Below are 26171 nucleotides of genomic sequence, written 5' to 3'. Positions count from 1 at the left end.
GATGAGAAGGATAACGAAGAGAAAGTCGGTGAGGAAGCGAATAGTGGTGGGAGGTGCAGGAGAGTAATTAGGCGGAGGAACGGGAGGGGCTGAACACCACAGAGAAGTGGAGGAAGAGACTGCTGGAGGGAAGGAAGGAGGAGGAGGAGGAGGAGGCTATAGGAGGGGAGGAGGTGGAGGAAGAGACTGCTGGAGGGGAGAGGGAAAAAGAGGAGACCATTTGAGGGGAAGAGGTGGAGGATACGACTAATGGGGGGTGGAGGAAATTACTGGAGATGGAAGTGACTACTGGAGCGGAGGAGGGGACAACTGGAGGGGAGGAGACTACTGGAGGGTTAACGGGTGTGGGACAGAGAAACGAAGCAGGACAAGGTAGACCTGAGGCTGGAAATGAATGGTCCGGGGAAACCTAACTAGCCAGGAGGTAGCAACCAAACGAATAAGTCAAACGTCAAGATCAAGAGGGTAATGCAGAAGACTGGCTTACTGTGATGTGGAAAACGAGGACTATTAACGGGGAAGGATAGCGTGACGGATGCGAGTGAGTGAGCAAAGACGAAGCAACAAGTAATAATCATACATTGAGTATAACTAGAACAAACAGCCAGAGGCAATGTAGGACTGTAAGACTCGTCATCTAATACTTTGGTGCTGCACTGGGACTAAAACATATAGGTCATCAAGATCATGTTCCCAGCCCCCAGGCCCCAGTCCCCTCCGGCCACCGAGGCACCAATGCACCAGCCAACTGAACCCCGCTGTGAGACACTCATTCCCCTCATGTCCATCCCTAGGAGTCATATGAGCAACCGGGTCACACCCAACATGTCCAACCCCCATGGCAAAGTGTGATCACGACATGCCTAAACCCGGAACGCAAAGGGATCCAGGGAAGGCCGTTCGGACGCCGAAGCGATCAACTGCGTCGGCCTTCCGTTCTCCAAGGGATGGGAAGCTTGGCATCTTACCAGTGCCAGCTTCCGTGTCTCATACGGCTCGCCACGCCCAACATTTTAATCGTATTACATACGGCTCACCACGCCCAACATACCATCCGTGTCTCGTACGACTCATCATACCCAACATATCAACCGTGTCTCATGCGGTTAACCACATCGAGCATATCATCCGTGTCTCACAAAGCTTATCAAGCACCATCATACGGTTCATCACATCAACCACGCCATCATCATTCAACTACCAGGTTTCTGTCATCATCAGACGTAAGGAACGAACTGACGATCGTGTGACCACTAATCATGTTTATATACAAAAAGTGCTCGACATTATACCGTGCATATACTTATTCCACCCAACAACCAAAGTAACTTTGAACCCAGCTCATTGGCAAGCGAGGAGGACAAACGGCCAGGAAAGAGTGCAACCATGTACAACCATGATTACACACTCCCGGAAACCAGTTACTCAAGAGATGAAAGCCACTTAGTGACGCTCTGCCGTCTGTTCTCCTGGCGGTGAATGAGGTCTCCCTTAGTGCAGGATGGACTCCTTTGACGTGAGAAGTTCCTTGACGAGATTGTACTCCCTTGTCGTCCACTGACGGTGATACAACCTCGCCGGTGACTTTCCACTTGACCACTAAAGGAGACATACAAAATCTGATATTCAAGGTATGTACATTTTTCGTAAACTTCCAATGTAAAGCTCTATGGTCACTCACTCGCACAGTCTCCCTTCCCTCGACTGAAGAGCAATGTCCTCTCGTATCATCTCACCAGTACCTCCTCGGTCACTGCTCTGGTACAGTGCAGAAAGCGTCATTCGTCTACCCTCGGACAATACACTTGGTCCCTCCCACTTCCTGTCACCAGTTTTGCCATTCCAACAAAAGTCTCATCTTGACGTTTCCTACAATTCGTGTTGGATACTCCGTCTGTCCACATTTTCCTTTTACTAAGTTCTGGAGGTATGACAAACACTTCATACATCTCTCACACACAACCAGCTCTGCTTGTGACGTTCAGAGTCTTACGATCTCATGTGAACGTCTCCAATAATTACACATACAGGGGGTAAGGGGATGAATGGGATTGCTCCAGTCGCAGGTGGAAGTTACAAGGTAATTTAGACCACAAGGGTTAGTGTTGATGAGGAGGAACTAGTGGTGGTGTAACTAACTTCCTGTAGCTGGTCAAGGTCGAAGTCTTGTGTGTGGCAGGGACGGTAGTATGTGTGACGCTGGTAACCATGGGAGGTGGTAGCTACCTCCACATCCTGCCACCTGACCTTGTCCACTGCCGCCCGACCACGCCTCTACACCCATCTTCCCTGCTCTGCTGCAGGCTCTATGGTGTCCTGTTCTGCTAACGCCCAGCCATACTGATTCCAGCCTGAGGCTGTATCTTCCCTCCCTACTGCTGACGCCCAGCCATCCTGACTCCAGCTTGAGGCCTGCCACCCTCCCTCCCCTCCTAATGCTGACGCCCAACCAGCCTGCCTCAAGGCTCCACAATGACTGACGCATTACCCGAGTGTTCCAGAGTCTGGCTCATTTTTGGGAATGATGTTCAAGAAATCTCCCGCCAGTTTTATGGCACAATACGTTTGTAGGAATGATAGTCACATCAACAGACACTCACCAGCACAGTGCATCACGACAGGTGCAAGGCCAAACGGACATTCCTGCCTGACCTTGGGGAGTGTAGTCCACGCCCTTGGTGACCTTGGCGAGGACACACCGGGCCAGTGTTACGGCTCCACTGTATCTTGATGCCACCCCACCCATACCCGCCACCCAGCAACCTGAATCACCACGTCCATCAACTAACCGGCCAACCTCCACCTACCCACCATCGATGCCACGTCAAACACAGGTATCCACTATTCACATATCAACCAACAACTCCCCCCAACAATCATCCACACACAGACATATCAACCACGACCTCCAACTCTATTTTAGCATCACCCTCTTGCTTCTCCACACCTCAACCGCCGACACCACCACCTGGATACTGTCCTCCTGCTGCTCGACTCCTTTTACCTGCTCATCATCATTACCATAGTCCACGGAACACCTGCGTGATGAAGCTTGCGATCCATTGCCCCGTTATATCGCATCAAAGATCAGATCTCTTCATTATTCAATACAACACATCATCATCTCGGTAATGGAAGATCTCTTCTTTTTTTTCAGATGTTTCTCCTAAGTTTATTGATGAAGGCTGCTTACCATCCTCACCCTTAACCTCTTCAGCACGACCAGTACACCCTTGGCGTGGCCTCTGAGCCTGGTCCGCAAAGGTCGAAGTACCGTGATAACCAAAGATCGTAGCGTAGTGTTCCACAACCGTACCGGCGTCGTGACCAAAAGGTCAACAAAAGATCACCCATCAGGGCCACCTTCCCTGGGTGTCAACTGGCCTTTCCCAGAGTTTCCACCAGTCACCCGCCGGCCTTTGTTTCCAGCGGGTGTCCTTCAACCCTTGACAGCCTCAGCCTTCAGCTCTGCTCTGGTTTTTTACCCAGCCAGCCAGAGAGCCAGCAGCGCATCTCTCAAGACAACAAACTCGTCACGTCACTCCTGCATTAAAGTATCGAGAACGCGGTGTCACTCTCCCCCACATAAAGAGCCTATCAGATAACCCTAAGTCATGGCTTGCCCTTACAACCCCGGCTTTCTTACGCACTCACTGTCCCGGCTACAGTCTGTCACGCACTCACTGTGCCGGCTACCGTCCATCACGCACTCTGTCCACCACCTACCCCTGATGAGTCAGGGAAGAGCACACTCTATTATACCCAAGGGTAATAACGTCGTGCTCAAGGGTCGTACAGCTGTGCTCAGGGGTCGCGCCGCTGTGCTTCTGGGTTGAACAACGATACACAGCCACTAAAACAGCGGGCGAGCGCACTATCACATAACTCATGGATTAGGCCATTACAATTAACGTAAAGTTCGCCTTAATTACGTCATGATATCGTATACCACAATATCATTTCCATTACCAGATATGACCGCACAAGCCAATCATCCCTGGAGCCAACATTATCATGCAGTCGAACACATCTCTCACATCATGAACTGCTACGTCTAAATCAACTCTCAGAGTTAACTTCAAGCACCAATCATAAACGCATGGTTACGGATTACAGACTCATGGAGACTTTCTCGTAACCCCAAGTACTCTAAGCCTCAGTTCATGTCCCGTGCAACAGAGCCCACCATAAACCTGGTTGGGGAGAAGCTATCAGCCACACCATATTCGGTTGCTGCTCGCCGAGTCATCTGAGGGAGGCCCTCGCCACACACGCACCACCACATGAAGAATGTGTGAGGCATGAGCTCCTTTCGTCCTGCAGACACCTTGAGGAAATAAAGGCAGACTCACCCATAAATAAAAACGAAAACGAATCCAAAATGTCACCGTAAGTGGAGTTTTCAGCGAAGGCGACGCGCCGCAAGGCAACATGTTACCCTCCAACTCCAAGAACTGACCTACAGCCACGCGCTGACCTCAACACCCAGGAATGTTATCAGGCTAATTTAAGACACGCCTCTGGAGAGGCTGAGGCCGACGCCAAGGTCATCTGTAGTAGCATTTTTGTGACAATGTCACGTGTCCATAATGGCCTTCTTGGGCATGTGGTGAAGATAATGATGAGAAAATTCGGGGTCTTTACGGTGCCTGAGTGAAGTTAATGACGAGGTCTTTGTCTGGGAACAGAGAGAATCTTACCGGAGGAGGAATGTGGAGTCTTCCTGGCGATGTTAGAAAAATCACAAGTATTAATTACCGGAGAAAATAACATGTGTGTTATATATTGGTGTCGGGACGACCATGGGGGGGAGGGGGTGACAGTAGACGCTACCGCTGACATCATTCTGCCTCCCCCCACCTTCACAGTCTTGCCGCTCCCACCCCCACACACACCCTCGACCTGACCCCCCTCAGCCCCACTGCCCGAGGGAGGCTGCCCAGCCAGTGGAGCCTCGCCACTGGACCTCCCCGACGTGACCTCCACCGCCGCCGCTGCCGACACGGTCAGCACCCACCTTGGTGGGTTCCCGTTACAGCCCAACTCTTTACTTTTACCCTGGCTTAACTTCCTGAGCCCAGCACTCTATCCTCGGTGGGCTGTCCGCTCACCTGTCACCGCCACCTACACCTTGCGGCGCCTCCATGATTTCCACTACAGAGTAACGGGGACGAGTCCAACCGCTCTAAGTTTCGCCACACGATTTACAATGGCAGACCAGTTCTTTGAAATTCGTTATCCTAATTCATCACTCGACAATATTCTAAATCTGCCTTTTCTTATATGATATTACATTCCAGGGATATGACAACCTAAGGGACAGTGGACTAAGGGAGGTGAAGGTGGGTGCATGCAACACTAGGTTTGAGTACGGCCGAGTGTTACATGAGGGCGGCAGGTGTTGCGGCCTTGAGCGAGTGGGGAGCCACCAGCAGGAGGACCCATGAAGGGGTTCCTGGACTCAGGCCACACATGCCGCCATCACTATGGTCGACTGGTTTAAAGGGAAAGTCCAACACCTCCCTCCCCGCCTGACTGGTAACCATGGCAGGAGGGGACTACCTGACACCTTCCCCTCCACTACCATAACTACCACCACCACCATCACAAGCCTCTGTCCTCACCATTACCGCAATAGACAGGTACCAGGCTACTGCTGAGGGAGAAAGCGGCAACTGTAGACACGTTACCTGGATCGTCTGTACGTGCTTCTTCCTCGTTAACCTTAAACTGTATCCTGTACCCTTAGAGAGTTTCTTTTGAGTAACTAACAAGTTGATTTCGACCTATTCCGGTATCCCAGGCAAATCTACTGTTCACCCCATGCTCATCCTGTGAGCGGTAGCGCAAAAGGATTACAGAGGTCACGAAGGGTCTTTGTCTGACCCCAGTTGTTGTGGTTGTTGTGTGTACCTTTGTTCGGCCCCTAAACTCTCTCCACCCCTACACCGTTGTTTACCACCCCATACTGGTGACCGCCCCCTACCCCGTTGTCCGCCCCCTATACTGATGTCTACCGGCATACGCCCAGCCTCGCCTTGCGGTATCACTGTCTCCCTCACGCATCTCTCACAGTTACAGGTTGGACCAGTGCTTACCCCATCTCCGTGTTGCATCACCCCCCTGTGATGTAGGGACCTGCCACGCCCGCACCGCCTACCCACCCACCTCTCTTATAGGCTTCAAAAACAACTCACCGACCGACCCATTCACTTTCACATACGCAGACCTGCTGCCGAAGACGCCGACGTGATCCTTGTGTGTTGTCGCCCGCCCCACGTATGACAGACTGTGTGAACCTCGGCCTAACTTTCCCTCTCAGGGAATGAGCGTCCGGCCGCGTCCTTCCCGGGTCACCCGCACCCAGGACAACACCTGCCTTAGGGCTCAGGGTGACGGGAAATGCAGCAGTCTAACCTCACCGCGCCTCCCCAACATTCCGCCACCGCAGGAGTCACCTTTCTCCCTCAGCTCTACCGACTTCAGCAAGACAGGCCGACATTTCAAAGGCTGCAGTCTCTTCACTTTCGCTCTCGTGAGAGTTCTCATTTTCACATCTTCCTCCACTTCCCTGCCCCCCTCTCTCTCTCTCACTGGTCGTCAACCACATACTGCCCAGTTTGGCTCCAGCCACCCCCCCCCACCCAACCTCTCTCTCTCCTGCTCTCACTCTCCTCCACCACCACAATACCTGCCACTCTTTCACATATTAAGACAGGATTGTTGAGGCCAGGCCCCTACCCCCTCCTACGCCCACCTCGCCTCTCACTTTCGCTCTCAGCGTGGCTGCCGTGTTCCCAGGCGCTCAGCCCCCGGGGTCGGGTTCCCAGGCCAGCCTACAGGGATTTCCACCGTTGGCCCGGAACCTCCGATAACACACACACACTACCAGTCAGTCCACCCTCCACCACAATCGCGTCACTCTCCTCAAACTGAGGCACACCACCAGCATATGTACACCAGTCAGCCTCGAGGTAATGACAACCCAAGACTTACATTTTTTCTCTCATCAAGTACCACTCGATGCTGCCATGAAAGATGAGTAGGACGTGGGGGTGGACTGTGCCAGTGAAGGATGCTTCCGTCTCTTTTACACACACACACACACACACACACACACACACACACACACAAAAGCCCCTTCCACTCACAAACACAGAGTTCCTACGTCCCTCAAACTCCAGACGTCGACATATGTGAGAAGTGTCAGGTTAGCTATCACAATACTTACAAAACTATCCAATACGTACTACTTGCTCACCCACACCATCGTTTCTTAAGAATCATTACACATACAAACAATATCTAGGTCTAACTTAGAATCTAGATTCGTGTGTGTGTGTGTGTGTGTGCGGGGGGGGGGGGGGGGTTGAGGAGGGTGGGGCGGGGGATTCAGGAGCGGTGGGGGCCTGGCTATGATGACGAGAGTATGTCGAGCTGCCACCCACCAGTGAAAGTGCTGCTGCTGCTGCTGCTGCTTTATCAGTGGTGGAAGTGCCGCTCCAGCCTCGCACTGCTCTCATTCACTGGCGTCGCCACTCACCCTCCACACAAACACACACACACACACACACACCTCCCCCTCACTTTTTACTGCAATATAACCCACCAGGGTATCCGACATCCATCTCCTCGTCAATAACAAACTCATCAGGAAAGATGAGAAATACTCGTGAGAAATCATGGCCATAAAAATGAGAATGGTTATAGGAGGAAAAGACAAAATACAGAGGAGAATTTGAACGGCTTTGCTGCACCAGGAATAAAGAGAGGTATCATTACGGTCGACGCTCGCGTGGCTAGTGTACTCACAGAAACTATGGGAAGCAGCAGCCAAAAAAAAGGCGTAAAGCTGGTCCAGTAAGTCCTAGGAGTTGGAACACGAGTAGACACCTCACAAGAGCCCATAGAACATGCAATAGCCTCCAGACAGTAGGATTCGAACCGCAACCACTCGCGACACCTCTGCCAAACTTGCAGTCAAACACGGCTGGAGGTGCCTGGTGGCGTGAGAAGCTGGAGGAGACACAGAGAAAATTCATCCAGAACATCACCATAAACCAGAGAGGAACTACATGTCCAGGATGGATGATAGTAATGAATTATCAAAGGTCTCGGAACGAAAGATGAAAGAAAACGGAGATTGTGAGACTTTGTGTTTTAACATTTCGTTTAAGACAAGAGGATGTCACACAGGAGATAAAGGAGAAAGAGACGACAGAAAGGGTGGCAGGAATCATACCGAGAGAAATGAATAGTAGGGTGTAGTCAATGGCAGGTGGTCAGGATTCGGGTTCTGACACTACCTTGAGAACTGCTACGGCTAACAAACAATCGCCTTCCCATTCTTCTTTTACTCGACTTTATTAATGACGCTGGGACACCACCAAGGGGGGAAACGAGATCGTACAGTAACGGCCAACCCACACGCATCAAGATGGTGCAGGGACGGCAGAAATTACATAGCAACAGTGCTCGTGTGTCGTCCATGATGAATCGATACGGGAATAACATGCCGACGAGACGAAGGATAGCAACAGGGTCGGCTTCACAAGAGACAGGAGCACGCGATGGGATTATGATATTCAGTTCCAGCATAGACTGATTTACGCAACGTGTGTGTGTGTGTGTGTGTGTGAGAGAGAGAGAGAGAGAGAGAGAGAGAGAGAGAGAGAGAGAGAGAGAGAGAGAGAGAGAGAGAGAGAGAGTTTGGCAATTTTGGTGTCTACGTTTCTTAAAAGCTGTCAGACGGTATGGAGGAGCCTTGCATGGACGAACCCCCCACCCCCCTCAAAAAAAATCACATCCAAAGCACGGACGAATCTATGAGGGAAGCGAAGACGAGCATCACCCTACAAACATCTACGTCACTGAGACTAATTGGAAACTGTACGAGAGGAATGGCTGACCACGACAGAAAGGAACACAGTGGAACAGCAACACTACTCGGTAGTCAGCAACAATGTTATACCAACACCAGTTGACGGAGGTCAGTGATGAGTGGTGCAACCATCGCCAGAGAGACCTGGTTCTCAGCGGGATGCAGGAAAACACTATGAACAATACTGGCCACAGGAAAAAAAATACAATAGGAGAAAAGAAAACGAGCGTGAGGCCAGCAATCACATCTTAAGCCATAAGTTATAGCAAACAAAAATCGATCCCAGGGACTTTCCCACATTCATTCGGCTCAATGAATAAAAGATACATTATATAATGTGGTAACTCGGCGGTAAATGGATAAAAGGGAAAACATATGAATGAAAGTGTTGTACACGAATACGATCTGAAACGTTCGTAATATGACAGACAGTTACGTTGGGAGGTATTGGTGTGTGTGTGTGTGTGTGTGTGTGTGTGTGTGTGTGTGTGTGTGTGTGTGTTCTTACCTCTTGCCACCAACACCAAGGTCCTCCTGAGCCACACAAGGCACGTTCACTCACCTGCAAAGCACAAAGAGTCCACATTAGCCACACATTCTATCATAACTATATTCACGTAATGTCTAGACAAACGAGTAAGTATTTATGTAAATTGTTGGTGTGTAAGTATGGTTTTATAATATGCGATACAATAGTGTGCGTGTATAATACGTAATACGCTAGTGTTGGGATAAATGCATAGCATGATATGCTAATGTAAGTGCGAGTATATAGTGATTACGCTAGCGTAAGTAGGATGGTACAATACACACTGCATTAGTTTAAGCAAAAATATATAATACATAATACACTAGTGTAAGTAATGAATGTGTAATACTAAAAAAAAACATTTGTAAGTATTAGCACATGATAAGTAATCCGCCAATGCAAGTGGTAGTGGTGGGTAGGTGTCTACAACCAGGAGATCCCCGGAGGGGGTAGTGACAAGTCGGCGTCGGCTGAGCCGTTGGCCTTGAGAGCCCTGCCTGCCTGGCCCGGCCCGGCCCGCAACCGTGCCCACTGCTCACACGACATAACTGTGGTTCCTCGTTAAGAACGACCTTCGCGGTGGGTCAAGCGGCGGCAACCGTGCATGTCACCGGGGCTAAGGGAGGGAGAGGGTTCCAGCAGCGGTGCGGCCCGGCCAGCACCTTAGCTACGTCCATGCATCACCAGCCGAGGTCCTCCTGCCCTTAGCCACACATAACCCCTCCACACGGTACCAGTAGCGTCCTGCCCCAAGCCAGGCCCATACACAGATCAAGCACCGTACTGCACCAGGCGAGGTCGTAAATTAGCCCTTCACACGTCACCACACTGATACAACTCCATTATCACCAAAGAGGAAGAAAATATTGACCGTGTTTTAATATGGCTTATCACACGTGATGTCCGCGAACTGATAGCGTCTGGCAAGTAACAAGTTTAAGACATTACAAGGCTCTTGCCTCACATCTTACCACACGATCGACTCGCTGTCTTTTGGAACACGAACTGGTCGCTTACAAAGGCTGCACCTTCATAAACCATCTAAGGTAGGTTAAATAAAAAAAACATTTGTTGTCGATCTTCCTCAAGCAAGTGTTAAAACAAGGATATACTACAGGAGATTTTCGTCTTCAAATCGGCAGTCAGGCATCATTACTGATGTTTTGTAACTGAAAAGCTAATTAAAATGTCCACCATCAGCGTCAACCAAGCCTCCAGGATTAGTAACGTAAGAATCATTTGATAACGTGTCGTAACTGATCTTCATTAATCCCTGGCTAAGTGTCTGGGTCAGAACTCAACTGGGTCATGTCTCTCCTCACTTCTACAATGGAGATATCAGACAGCTGGTGACACGTTCAATTAAGAGTGACGTTGAAACGCGACCGGCGGATTCCCACACAGCGGGCGGGATCAGCGCCGCTATAGTGACCATATGAAATGGTTTTCCTTCACACGCACACAAACAATTTTAACCTTGACAGTTTGTGATGAGGTGAGGTGAGTGTCAGATGAATTAGATCGTGCTTGCGGCTTAGGCCCTGCACATAACAGATGACTATTTGCTAAACACTTGGGTTCGAAGTGTGTGATGGGGAGCGGTAGCATTGCCCAGCTACGGCCCGGGTCACAACCGCCTCATCTGGCCTTGACCTCCCGCCTCACTCCTCCCTGACGTAACTCACACCTGCGCCACGGAAAACTATTACTTAATCTCGTCATCTTAAGCACCGTGGCGCACCCACCACACGAGATTAATGATGAGGTTAACACCAAGTCTCTCAGAGTTCAGCTGTTTTAAGCCGGTGCCATTCTCATACGTGCATTACATAAGTGTCGCAAATATTTCAGTCTCAAAACAATGGAATACTGGGACACACAAGAGAGATGGTAGCAAGAGACTTCATCCAGACGAACAGGATCCGTCACTCCCTCAACACCTGACCCACACACACACACACACACACACACACACACACACACAGCGCATAAGATGCAACACACATAGTTTTTTAAACATCGTAAGTGTTAAGAAAGTCTTCAATCACAAAACCTGACATATGAGAGAGCTTACAGTATCTCACTGAAGCAATGTGATTAGTTGCTGATGCCAGACGTTGATTCCCGAGACCACAAAAATCAGAGGACGTTAAGCTCAGCTGACGGAGAGCATTATGATGATCGTTCTTCAAGCTATAAGTCTTACTGTCGACAGAAGAGTGTCTGAACCCCAGGAAATAAGTCCCTAACATCCTGTAATCACTTCTCATCCCATGTGTTGCCCTCCCCTCCTTCATTCGACGGTGTCTTGGGAGTCATTGCCACTAATGAGTAAGAATATCAGTCCTGCGGGAGTCTGGTGGCTGTTAGGACCCGAGCAGAAGTGGTTCTCCTAGTCCATCCAAACGAAGCTCATACTCGATGTGTTACGAAATCTAGGTTCCCAATCACACACACGCATTTTATATATATATATATATATTTATCTTTTTAAACTATTCGCCATTTCCCGCGTTAGCGAGGTAGCGTTAAGAACAGAGGACTGGGCATTTTTTGGAATATCCTCACCTGGCCCCCTCTGTTCCTTCTTTTGGAAAATAAAAAAAAAAATTATATATATATATATATATATATATATATATATATATATATATATATATATATATATATATATATATACACACACAAACAGGCGCCACACACGACCAGGCAGGATACTAATGTCAAAGTACTACCACCACAGGTGGCATTTCCCTGACCTCTTTCTGACCCTCATATGGTGAGGTAAACCCTGCTGCAGTACGTTGCTAGGCCACAGGTGACCGGGCTAAACAAGCTGACCTCCTCCCACAACCTGAGCCGCCCCGGATGACAAAGCACCTGACTCAGGACTTACTATGGATATGCTGGTCCTGTGAACCGCAACACCTCGCCACAAGCAACCACCGTTCAGCACACAGAACACACACACACACACACACACACACACACACACACACACACACACACACACACACACACACCAGTGCTGTATGTACAACTTAACAACCTCACAGGTCACCTCATCAGAAGCAACCAGGGATATCATGAGCACTCCTGCAGGAGTTACACACCCCCCTCATGCGAGCTGTGCTTCGGAAATCAAGCGTCCATGGCAAGAAAGCAGCGGCCAGGCTCAACAGCCACGCTACAGCGCATGGCCCGTACAAATGTCAGTAATGGAACGGGTTCGTCCTCGATCCCTTAGTGATAATACTAATGGCCCCCATGAGCAGTCATTAGCTAGTCACGCACCAGCAGCATCTGCTGGTCTGCCAATCATTCCGACACTGGACACAATCCTCCACAGAGCTTTTCCTCCCGTCTGTCCACCCGCAGTTAGTACGCACGAGTCCTCCTTACCTCCTGAAAACACAAGCTTTCCAGCTTTTCCCTCGCGTTCGTATGCAAAGGAAAATACTCTCATATTCACATCCCGAGTTTGATTTCCACGAGACATCTGCAAACGGCCTAAGCGTTGGTGCAGGACGGGAGAGAGAGACAGTGCGAGGAAGGCTCCAGTATACACCACTCCTCTCTAGACCGTGATCAAAGACGTGCGGACATGCGTCAGTAGAGGAAAATACCTCGGGAATACTACCATCCATTAAACATTCTCGCAGTTACATAGCCGACGGCGCCTTTCACCTTATCACTCGCTCTAATAACCCCACAATGGCCCTGGGACGATGGCTCACCTGTTATTACATCACTAGCAAAAAAACAATGGAGCTCGTTCGGTGGGATGACGTCACGGTCCAATACCTCCAAATACCTTGCAACAGTGAAGCGAGCCTCGGCCACAGCATCATATGATTCTGTCACGATGATAACAAGGAAAGGGACGATGTCTCCTCATCCCCTGAAACAAGCATGCACACGCACGAGCGACGGAGCGAAAATACACATGCACGAATGGTGTGTGTGTGTGTGTGTGTGTGTGTGTGTGTGTGTGTGTGTGTGTGTGTGTGAATGTATATTCATAAAGGTAAAGGCATGGTGCATATATACAAAGTGACTAGACAGGGCAACACGAGTGTAACACTCCCGTGGTACACGACACTAGTACTTACTTAAAAACACACACACACTAGTACTTACAAACAGAGAGAGAGAGAGAGAGAGAGAGAGAGAGAGAGAGAGAGAGAGAGAGAGAGAGAGAGAGAGAGAGAGAGAGACGTCAGGTCATGAGACACACAGGGCAAGCTGGGTCATCAACACGGCACGGCGGTCCCCACCACCTCCTCCCAATCAATCCACTCCAGCGACTGTTGAGTAACGGGAGAGATCATCCTCTTGAGCGAGCACGACGGTACACGAACCTTTCACCACGACGGTACGACCCTTCGGCACGACGACACGACCCTTGAGCACGGAGGTACAACTCTTCGGTATGATGGTACGACCTGTGACCGACCTGAACTTTAAGGGGAAAATCAAAGATAAAGTCGTCATACAGTGACATCGTCGTGCTCAAGACGTCACGCATCGATAACGACGTCACGTTACGAGTGACGCCTACTGGTGACGTCACACTCCGGTGTCAAGGGATCATCACGCGGCGTTACAACACCCAAGAATTCTTGACCGCGACCAGAGTCCTAAGAATTCTTGACCAAGACCAGAGTCCCACGAATTCTTGACCAAGACCCGAGTCCATCGACATGGAGAGTCACTGTACACGGGATATCAATATTTTCACGGTCTATATAATCACTTATATTGTAAGTCGGATCACTTACACAACAGAGCATACTTAAGTTCATCTCGAACAGTACCAGGTCATGTTCAGTGGTTTAGAGGAAAGGAATGTGGCGACAACCACGTTTTCAAATGATACCATGGATCACAGAAGGTATCTTTTTTTTTTTTTTTGCTCCTTCAATCAATAAAAAGAAAATGCTATTCTAAAGGAGTCTTCCTCTCAGTGGGGGCAACAGAACGAAGTCCAAGAATGCCTAGCAGAACTCTACCCCAACATCTGTCCCAGTCTAAACACGTGTACGGTGTAGAGGTCGGTGCTACCACAGAACTCCACACACACACACACACACACACACACACACACACACACACACATATATATATAACGGTATACATGACACACGTAGTGGTACATGAAGGGTGGAAGTAAGGAACACACACCCCAACGAGGCACCATGGTCACCGTCAGCAGAGCCAGCACAGGCAACATATAACAAAGCCTCTCCTCCACCCCGACGCATCTTCCACTGGCTCCTCCACCCACATCCAGCTGCTGCCACCTACTACATACAAGACCGTTTCCCAAAAATATGTAGAAAGGAAAAAAATTAAAACAAAGCTGACCTCAGCACCCGGTAGGAAGTGGTACAAGGGCCATATATAATGAGGCTGCCAGACATCTTCCTATACTGAGCCACAAGGTAAGGTGGAGAAAAACTCGTTTCCTGTGGGAATGGGTCTGGAGGAAGGGCATGAGGAGAGTCCCATGATGAAACTTGTCCTCGGCTGTGACTATGAATACAACTGCAAGCCTTCACCACAGGAGCAGTCTGTCCCGGTGGCAATGCCTCAATACGACAGGTGACTGTGGGGACAGACTGTCGGGCTGTGGTAGGAGCCAAGACTGGCGTGGTAGGCAAGGTATTCCAACCATTCACATCCTTCCTGTCTCCATCTCCAGGAAGACAGAGACCTGCTGTTCAGCCTCATTATACTACAGGTCGAACCTGTTATCTTCATTACAAACCTGAGGGTATGAATAGAAGACCGAGTATTGTATTACCTCAATAATATAAAATGGACGTTTCAAAGCTGAAAAAGAAATCTTCATGTCGTGTGTGTGTGTGTGTGTGTGTGTGTGTGTGTGTGTGTGTGTGTGTGTACTATATATGCGTTGAAATCAACCAGGCAATCGTCTCCAACAACTGAGAGAGGCAGCCAGTCTTGAGAAACCTTAGTCATGATCAGAGTCCAGTCCTGCTTTGTTGAGCCAAGGATAAGCAAGCCGAGGCCAGCCCAGGGAAGAAAGGAGGAACCTCTTAAGAGGATTTAATATAGTGATGTCGTCACACTGTACTGTGTGTGACGACCAGTTCCACACCTTTACCGCAGACATAACAACAGGTAACACTGTACACGTTCCGTAACAGTGTGTTCCACAGCTTGACCACAGGAAGGATGTAATGACATTACAGTGAGGACGTAATATCCTCCCTCACCTCACCGGCTCGAATGCAGTGACTAATTACAGCCAAGGTGTGCCTGTGGGAGAGGAGTACTGGCAATGCCTCCAGCGGGGCTCAGGAGGGTGATGAGCTAAGGGGTGGTCATCATTACTGGGAAAAGGAAGGGGTGGCGAGAAGGAGGAGGAGGCGGAGTCGCTGGAAAGGGACTCAACCCCGTAGAAGAGAGAGGAGCTGGCTGGCTGGGGTGTGGGTGGCAAGGCGGGAACTTTTACCACGGGCAGGTCGTCACGTGCCCAGCTCCCCACACCCTCTACTTCACCCCCTCTACGCGTTACAACTCTTCTCTCTCTCTCTCTCTCTCTCTCTCTCTCTCTCTCTCTCTCTCTCTCTCTCTCTCTCTCTCTCTCTCTCCCATACCCACCATATCACGTCTTGTAATTCTAGAGGGGAAAAAAGTAGTACATGAAATCTTCCGGATCTCTCACAAGCAAAAGTCCAAGGATGAAAGGAATATTCTTGACAAACATAAGAGTATTACGGCATAACCACTATCGTCCATGTACTCCTGTCTTTGTGGAAATAAAATTCTTTAATGGTACGACTAGGTCATTTTCAAACTGTCATACTTTCTCATTAAATGTATCCAATTCAACGTTAAGGTGTAAGGCTCAGTGTGACAGGGTCGGTGGGGAGCAGACCTTGCAGCAGACACAACAGTATGTCAGCGTGAGGACGACGCAACACTGAAGAACGTGACACTCAAGATCCTCGGTCACCAACAACTAAAGTCATTTCCGGAAATGCTACGGTCCCTGGACGGGAGCGGCTGTTTTTATCCGGCTGGGTTGACGGCCTCGGGCGGCTGCTGCTCTCGCCGTATGTTCTCCCAGGACGAACAGGTGGCCCACACTCAGGGTTACTACAGTCCATGATCATTTTACAAAGCGGGGTTTATATTCCAAGAACTAATGTGTCGAGTCTCGGATATTTGGCTGACATTGTCGTCTAGGGAACAGGTAACTTCTCCAGTCATGTTCAGTCTGAGCTACAACAACACGATTGTATCAAACAATGCTCTTTTATCCCAGACGAGTCAGCTCACAGGCAAGGCCAACATAAGCAAAGGGTTACAGCGTCGTGCCGGCACCGTCCAGCTAAACGAATGAAGCTCGACCAGGATCAGGCGTCCAAAGTTTGCCTGACCGTTCGTATTCTGTTCAGTGATGGAGGGATGGTGGCCATGTTCTCCCTGGCCAACCATCGCTTGTGAGGATGACTTGTACTCTAGTGTGGTCATTTGCATGTCCGTAAGATGAGAGATGAGTCTATTTCTGGATGCAGACACACACACGTGCACAGTCAGGGCGAGGTGAGTCGGCTCGTGTGGGCACGTTGCCCTGTGGCAGTGGGTCACGTGGTTGTTGGACGGTTCCTCCTCCGCCAGTCTATATAAGCTACTAAGGAAAGTGAGCGCCATTTTGTTCTGTCCTCTGCTCACTGCTCGAGTTCGGAACCGAGGAACCCGCTTGACACTGCCCTTGTGTCTCATCCTGACGCGGTCACCAGCTTCGTCTTCCCTGCCACAACTTTACATACATGACACGCTCTGGGGGTCGGGAATCGGCTATTGTACCCTCATGGCCCATCCACCTGAGCTATAAGGTGATAATCATTGTCTCGATGCTGGGAGTGTTGGCCTTGGAGAGGATTTCAGTGTATGTAACCTTCCTCGCCAGCGAATGCCTACGAGTGATCTTAGGGGACGCTGTCTTATCCGTCTGCAATGAGGTCGCGTCTCGCAGCCCTAAAGGGGGGAACCTAAACTCTTCATCGTTGTATATCTGGATTCCACTTCTCTGACAGTGTTCATCCTGGGGAAAATAGACCAACGGTGATGGCGCGGCCCCGAGACTCAGCTACCTTGACATTCTCTGCCGTCCGGCGCTCACCCCACCAGGAGGAGGCCCACCCTATCCCCACCAAGAGGTCCACCCTCATTCCACCAGAAGGAGGCCCACCCTCACTCCATCAGAAGGATGACGACCCTTTCCCAACGAAGTGGCCCCACCCTCAACCCACTACTAACAGCTTTGCCCACCAGGAGGAGGAGGAGGAGGAGGAAGCCCACCTCACCTCCCCAGGAGGGAGGAAGCCTAGCCTGACCTACCCACAAGGAGACCCACACCATGTCCACTCCGCCTCACACAACGGGACACACATCACCAAGGGCACACTACGGTTTAGCATCTCTACCTACGGCACCAACCCGCCACCTGACGACCATGGGGCCACCAAACGTCACTGCTCGTCCAGGAACTCAACCGAGGTCTACACTTTCCAGACACAGCGCAAGCGCTCGACGTCCGTCCAAAAACACAGCAAATGCTCGAAGCCAACCACACGAATATAGAACACACTGACTACCTACACGATCACTAATATCTATCTTAAGGTAATGCAGGATGTAATCTCGCCAAGACACAACAAACTGGCGAAAACAAAATATATCATCTTACGTGACAGCAATGAAATAGCACAACACTTGTGCTCATAACCTAGTAGGCAGCTAGCTCCTCTGGTTACACACGCACACACGATTATTTCTTTTTAATCAGCAACTAGTTTACCGAGCAGCCCAAGCTTATCCTGAGACTACCTGCGGCATATATTCTTGAGGTTATAAAGCGTCTTTCTCAAACACGAGTGGCCACAATTATGTGCTACGCTGGTTCGTTAAAAGAAAGCTTCCATTCCTCTTATGTCGTGCACTCACTAAACACAACAGTGAATGGATCCTCAAAATTTCATGCATGTTACAATCAACAATAAACAGTGCCATTTTTTGGAGGGTTTATTCGAACCTATCCACAAAAAATTGTCAATTTTACAGATTAAGCCTTTTTTTTTTTTTAAGAGCGTGTCCGTATCTCTAACCACACTCTTTACAATTCATATGATTAACATCGAATAGACTAAATCACCCAAAGGACCTATAATCTACTGATATTTCTACTCTCTACAGACGCCTGTCTTAACTGATACTTTTCACTGTAATGGAAAACGGATCAACGAGTACCTTTATGTACTCGTCCACTTCGAAAACTGTGATTCTCGTTTAACCTCACATACACACAAAAGATGGTAACTATGTATTATTGAACGAAAATACCTTGGTTACGGAATACAGAGAAAGAAGTTAAGTACAACGAGTAACGGTCCATGCCACGATTACACTCATCTGATAATGCTCAAACTGTGCTAGAATGACTCCCCAAAAGATGGAGCATGTGGTATAGCCAATATATGTAATTCAGCAAGAGCACAGTGGCCCACACCGGGAAAACACATCCTGAGATTCCTCCGACATCACTAGTATTTACGCACTGTGATCTGGCCCTGTGGTGGGAGGTGATGTCACTATCCCGCCCGTCCGCCCGCCCAGGAAACTTCCCAGCGTGAGGCGTCATGCCGACGTCGCTCAAACAACAAACAATCAAACACTGATACAGTCCTGTCAAGACGGAGTGCGAGGTAAGGATCCTGTACCCGTTACAGATACCGTGCCCAACGTAAGGCTAGGAGGGGTTTGTTAACCTGGTTATATCTTTTCGCTTTCCCTAAGTTTTCTCGCAAATTCTTTCCGACGAGCGGAATATCCTGACAGCCGATGATGACGTCCAGCCATCTCGCCACGGGTGATTGCCTGGGAGAAGGAAAAAAAAAAAAAAGAAGAAATGAACCCTTTCGTAATCCAAACCTGCCAGCACCTCAACCTTCGGCGCCAGAAGGGTGAGCAATATCCACGTAAAAGTCACGTCCGCCATTCTTGGCAAAAGCGAAGTTTGTGGATACGACTAGAGGGGAGGGAGTGAGGCGGTGGTAGGCGGGAGAATTTTCTAGTTACGATGCTACGACACTTGAGCACGACGATACGACCCTTAGGTATGATGGCCTGGCCTTGACCTGACCCTCAAGGGCTGCTTTACCATACCTAATGGTCGTGCTATCGTAGTCCGGGGGGAGGGAGGGGGTTAACGACGTTTCCAGAGGTCAGAATGCAGCGACACAAAGCAGGTCAGCGACTAAGACACTGGCGAGTTAGGTCCAACGACTCGCCAAACATGACAGGTCTCTACGTAAGGTCACCAGTCATGAAACTCGGGTTTCAAGATTGAGGTCACCCATTTGGTCAATCCGGGTCAGGTCAAGAATGATCCCCTAAGAACTGGGTCACCGCCATCCACCACGAGAAATAACAAACGCGAGTCAATAACCCGCCAAGAGCAGGCTGGGAAACAGGCGTTCCAGTAACCTCCTCGCCAACTACAACTCGAGTCTTTGATATCCATGTCACCAATCATAACAGTTCCAGCGTCCAGGTTAACCATTAAAAAAAAGAGATTCCATCAACCTCGGAGTCAGGTCAAGAGCCTATCCGGCCAGTTAGGTCGCCACCAGTAGACCTATCCACCTCACCAAAGTAAGCAACGTGAAACAAGAATCGAGTGTCCTCAATTAATTCGCGGAAACCTGTCTGAGGGGGGAAAACCGACCCTGCTGCATCCAGGAGTTAGCACCATTCTTGCTAAATGTCCCGCAAACGTCTCCAGAACGGGATTCTGGATGCGAGGGGCATTACCAGAGAGTGACCCTTGTGTGTGGGTGGAGTAAGAGTGAAGACTGGTTGGAGGGGATGGTAAGCAAGGAGCCAGAGGCCGGTGGTCTGTCGACAAGCCAAGGTTAACCACTCTAACCCGCCCCCGACCCCAGCCACGTCCACCAACTAACTGCTACTGTCATACTGTTAGACGCTTCCACACATCGCTACCCGTTACTGTCATACTGTTAGACGCTACCCACACCACTACCGGTTACTGTCAAACTGTTAGATGCTACCACACACCGCTACCCGTTACTGTCAGCTATCAGTCGCTACCACACACCCCTACCCGTTATTGTTATACTGTCAGACGCTACAACACAGCTCCCCGTTATTGTCATACTGTTAGACGCTGCCACACACCGCTACCCGTTATTGTCTTTCTGTTAGACGCTATCACACACCGCTACCCATTACTGTCACTGTTAGATGCTACCATACACCGCTACCCGTTCGTCAGACTATCAGACGCTACCACACACAGCTATCTGTTACTGCTACACTGTCCGACGATACCATACACCGCCATTGCGATGAGTAAAAACAATAGAACGAGGAAAGGTTTTCACAATTCGAGGGCAGAGGGCGTGGCCCATCCTGCAACACACGGGGTATAATAAGGTACCATCAACTCCTGAGCAAAAACTCTACAACCGCCCGTCAAAAGGTTCATGACCAGTTTCCGTTTCTATGTCATCTCTTGACACACCTTTCGTCACAGAAAGGTCTCGGCTCAACCTTTACATCCCTAGCCATTGAGATGTGGTTCATGGTGTATATGGCAAGCTCTACACAGGATCAGCATCACATGTCAATCAAATCACATCCAGTTTGCCCAAGTAAAGTTTCCGTGGCAATTAACTGAGCCCCGAGAGGAGCTGGCTCGCCATGAGCAGCATAGAAGGCGATCTCGTAAATATCAGGGTTGACCAACATCAAGGTATTGTACTACGAAGACAGATTGTCGGAATTACATAAAAAAGTATAATCCTCTTGGCCTACGTCATATCTTGGAGAGGGGCTAATCCCACCAGTATCTTATCGGGTTAGTGCCAAAGCCTAGTCACCTAGAACTCTCCTCCAGCACCCTCCAATATCAACCTCCTCCCTGGTAGGGTGCCCTGGTGTCGGCTCTCTGAACGCAGGAAGATGGAGGGTGAGAAGAAAGGCTCTGACGTCAACAGATGAGGTGGAGAACAGGTTTCCCTACGTGAGATAAAATGAGAAGGGTGGAAGGTGAGGGGGGGGTGGAGGTGAGTGTTGTGAAGCCCATCGTGCTCGCCCCTCCCCTTCCCCTCCCTACTCTGTGGCGGCAACACTACCACATTCACTCTTACCGCACCACTACACTATCTCACTCACTCTTATTGCACCATCACGGCACCCACTGCACGAGCACGACACTCTTCCTGCATCACCACCACACTCACTCTCACCGCATGAATACCACTCACTCTCACCGCACCAACCCCACTGACTCTCACTGCAGTCACATTCACTTTCCTCATTTTCTGCACCGAAGACTCTTACCATCCAGTACACAACAGACGCTGATGACTTACACGATTAATAACTACAATCGTGGTGCTCTTTATTGTAAACAAAACACATATCTCAACCCTCATATCTTAAACGCAAACAATCCTCTCCTTATACAAACAACTCATTCACTACTTAAAAAGAGAAAACAAAACGGAGGGTGAGGTTCTCCCCTCGCTACAGTCCAAGACCGTCCTTTGTCTCCTGAATGACGATACAGGACCCAGTCCCCTCGGCCTAAGTATGGCTCAGGAACACTTTCAACCAACTTACAGATCATGAAGGGACCACATTCCCCGCCCCTCAGTAACTACTGAACAGGGAGTCGTTTATTCATCCTTTTTACGTCAGGAGATTTATTTTCCTCGTATACACAGTAGAGAATCCCTTCCTGTGCCCTGTGTAACGAGAAAAGTACCTGGACACTCTCCTTCGTAAGGGATCAGGGATCAGTTAACTGTGTCAACTGTATACCACAAGCATTCCTCACCTCTCGTACCAAACATACAGTTTCCCCTCCGTGCTACTTTATGGGTCTGCCGCCAACACTAGCGTCTGTCAGCCTTCTCAGAGACCGCGCCGCCACGGAGAGCCATTCGCAACACAAGAGTCAAACCAGCGGCCTCCACACAGGTTGGCGAAGCCACTCTCGTCTCCACCATCCACCACTACTTTACCTATAGCTTTACCACCACCACCAACAGTGCCACTTTCACCGCCGTGACCACTGGCAACAGGCCACGCCCACCACCCGCTTGCTCTAACTCTACTGTCTTGCTTCACCACACTCCTGGCTGACCTTGAGCTCTTTAGGTCAGAACATGTTAAGTGTTACTCCAGACTGGTCTGTGAAGGTTTGATTTTCGGCTCTACACTGGCCTCCAGCTGGCTGGAAGCGTGGTCGGGTTGGAACCCTCCTCTAGGGAACAAAGGAGCACGTCCAGTTATATTGGTTCCAGTTGGCTTGTTTGGAGCCAGCAGCCACCAGCGATCCGTGGTTACACACTGGCACACTACTCTAGTGATATCTGGCCAAAGGCTGGCCCCGTGGCCGCCCCCTCCATCTCTCTACCAAGTCTACTTTTAGATCACTTCTTCACTATCTGTGGCGCCCAGGCTCCTCTCTCTCCCGTCAGGGATTACTCTGTAGCGTTTACTATCTTCCTGTTGGCTCCCTGTTGTCCACAGGTTCCTCAGACGTGTCACTCAGTGGAGACTATTATCCTTCAGTATTGACCCTCCTACCCATACTTCCTCCTCGTGTTGTGGTTCGCTACACTGCGTCTTCCCATGTTGGCCACCGAACACCCCATTCTCCTCTAAGACGCTGATGGTCGAGGTGCAGGGGCTGATACATCCTTTTCCAACATCTCCATGAAACCCCCACAAGAGGCCATCCATCTTCCCCTTGGTGGTGGGTGTTGCTTGCATGTAAACGTGTCACCTTAACTTTCATAATCCCTGGTGCACAGGGAATCACCTTCTCCGGCCCAGCAACTTTCAATACAAGTGCTGCAGGAGTCTTAGGAAACGGCCTTGTGGAGCGACAACGCCACCTACAGTAAACCTGTGGTGACGAGGTTATCTGGTTTCCTCGTCGACACACCCACGGCGTGCCATCACACACACCTCCCCAAGGAGAGTGTCGCCCTTACAAAGACGCACACTACACCAACAAAAAGTAATGACCAGTTAGTTGGGATGACTAAACTTACAAGTGCGAACGTTTCAATCAATACAGACAGCATATGAAAATGTTATGGCAATGTTCTCAAAGATATTCAAAGATTCTGACTGTAATTTTAGTGTCAGGCAAGAGCCCTTGCAACACAGTCTACGGACGCAAATGTAAAAAAAATATATAACAATAATCCAGAAAATACAAATATATAATAATAATAATCCTGAAAATACCAATCTCCACATTTACGTTTTTTACGATATTTTTCTCAACTTGGCTTCTAAGTCATAATCTTAAAAAAATGTACCTCTCTTACTGCATGTCAGTCTGTGTGTGTGTGTGTGGTGTGTGTGTGTGTGTGTGTGTGTGTGTGTGTGTCAGGCAACACTTGACCTCTTCCCTCCCTGCCAATAATCATCACAAAGTATGTGGGTTAACTTGGCTCCGTGGATTCTGCGTGTGAACCTTCCAGACATAGAGGTCCCTGGCCATATCAACCACACCCTTCCAGTTCCCTTTGGTTCTTCGTCTCCAAGTGTTCCATCACTTTCTTCCTTGCCTTTATTCTTCCTAAAAAGCTTTTACATACTGGTGGCCGTACGTGAGACCTACCTTGATGCAGGCAGCCCGTCTTCATCACGGTAATCAACCAGATAAATACAGATTGTTCGTGGTTGTGTGAAGCTTTCTCCTGGGCCGCGGCTGCCGCCCAGGATCTCACGAATAACTACCACTGTTCCTGGTCCACATCATCACTTATCAGCCAGTAAGCAAGACACCACCGATTCGTTCGAACTTAAGATAACACATTTACAAAGAATGTCCCGGAGTGGTCGGCGGCGGCCGCCACCACCGCTACACACAAGATAACCACAAAAAGAATAGCACAGCATCATCATCATCATCAATCACAGGAACCTCCACTCCCCCTTCAGGAAAGTACCACACGCGACTGACTTCAGCAACACGTGAGGGCAGCAGCACCACCTCACAAGTCCTACACCTCACACTTCACAGTCTTCAGTTCTCCTTCCTCCAGACGAGCCATCATTACTCCCGGGAATAAAATTATGAATAACCGGCAATACCTCTGTCATTTCAGATCATCTCCATTTATTAACAGTACAGAAACTAACGGGGGTCCCTCTTCTACCTCCCGCTGCACCGTGTAACAGGACGGCTGATGGAAAAACTGCCTGGGAACGTTTTCCTACCTGAACAACGTTCGCCTGAGGGTGGCGGCGTAACCAGAGCAATCTGTGGTATTGCGTGAGGCGGGTGGCAGGTGACAAGAGTGACGTGCGACACTCCCTCACACCCCGGGGTCTCACCTGTGCTACTGCCTCAACCACACGGTGGCACGCCTCCACCCCTCACGACGCAGAGACAAAACATTTACACGACCACATTCGTAGCAACACATCCAGAAGCATAAGACGTTTCCACAGGTTCTCTATCCTGCCAGGTATAATACCAAACAACAGCAATACAAGAAACACCGACATGTGTTTCCTCTATCATACGGACTGGTGTTTCAGTCGAGCGCCCTACCAAGGGATGGTAGCAAGAGCAGGAGGTGTGTGGGGCTCATTACCTGAGAGTCGGGGGTCTCGGTGTCGACGAGAGGAGGGAGCGGTGCGGCGTGCAGGGCGTCGCGGGCCAGTGTGTGCACCAGCCGGAGGTTCAACAATAAGAGCAGCGCCCACCGGGGACACCAACCGGCCGCCCTCCCAAACCCACAAGGTTACTTCCCGTATCTCACACTACCCCACCCATCCCCCTCCTCACAACCCCTCCCGGTACACACGAACACCCTCCCTCCTCCACCCACCTCCCTCCACAACACACTCACACCCACCCTACCCCCACCACACATTCATTGTAGAACTGTACCGTTACACACACTCACTCACACACGATACTACAGGACACGCAAGAATTAACCTGTACATCTCACCCTCTGCTTAAAAACGAAGCCAAACATATGCATGTGTTAGCCTTACAATAAATATATATATATAACTGGCACCACAATTGGACAAGGAAAAGAATCCCTCAACATCCTATATAAACAATTCATTTACTCCAATTTAAAGTGTACCTCACCTTCCAAGTCTCCCACTGCCAAACAGAAACATAAAGCTGCAAACCGCAGAGAATAATCAGTGGCTACCTAGCAACCACAGACAATGCACACCTTCACAATAAAACAAAGACCCTCACAATACAGTCCCCACTCCAACATCCACGACACTTCATTCTTTCTGTGCAGCAGCACGAGATCCATCCGTGCCTCACACACACACTTCAGTAACCTCCACTCACGCATCTCCCCTACCCAGAACAAATATAACACTGACAAACCACACACGTGCACTGAAATGACACGAAACGCACTAAGCAACTGACCTTCCCCCAATCAGTCTGAAACTCAAAACATACCAGAAAGCGCACTCCCCAGACAAACACGAGTCACACTCTCCACCTTACGCTCTGGACATCATCCATTCCTACAGCACTAAACACACCCTTCGTCCCTACAAGGTAACTACCATAGAAAAGGCAACGAGCGGTTACCTCTCAACTGCCCTGCACTCTCTGCACTTAGACGCACACACAACGCAACACTCTGACCTGTAGTCCCTACCAGTGGACGTGACCAGCTTCCAAAA

At 49.6% G+C, this 26171-nt stretch overlaps 1 protein-coding gene across 13 annotated transcripts in view; it reads right to left on the bottom strand.

Moving 5' to 3' along the window:
- mmy (UDP-N-acetylglucosamine pyrophosphorylase mmy) overlaps positions 1 to 26171 on the bottom strand; it is a 114782-nt gene that overhangs the window by 58033 nt on the left and 30578 nt on the right. For 5 of the 13 annotated variants that reach the window (XM_071675672.1, XM_071675669.1, XM_071675668.1 and 2 more), the window contains one exon: positions 9390 to 9443. The exons of 7 other annotated variants lie outside the window; for them this stretch is intronic. The gene's annotated coding sequence lies outside the window, so the exon portion shown is untranslated. Of the gene's footprint in view, positions 1 to 9389; positions 9444 to 25093; positions 25214 to 26171 lie in introns of those variants that run through there. One more of the 13 variants, XM_071675671.1, reaches the window with a different exon arrangement.

Source organism: Panulirus ornatus, chromosome 21 (genome assembly GCF_036320965.1).
Source record: "Panulirus ornatus isolate Po-2019 chromosome 21, ASM3632096v1, whole genome shotgun sequence".
In the NCBI taxonomy this organism is placed as follows: domain Eukaryota; kingdom Metazoa; phylum Arthropoda; class Malacostraca; order Decapoda; family Palinuridae; genus Panulirus; species Panulirus ornatus.
Note: the sequence above shows the minus strand (reverse complement) of the source record. Positions and strands in the feature narration are given on the sequence as shown.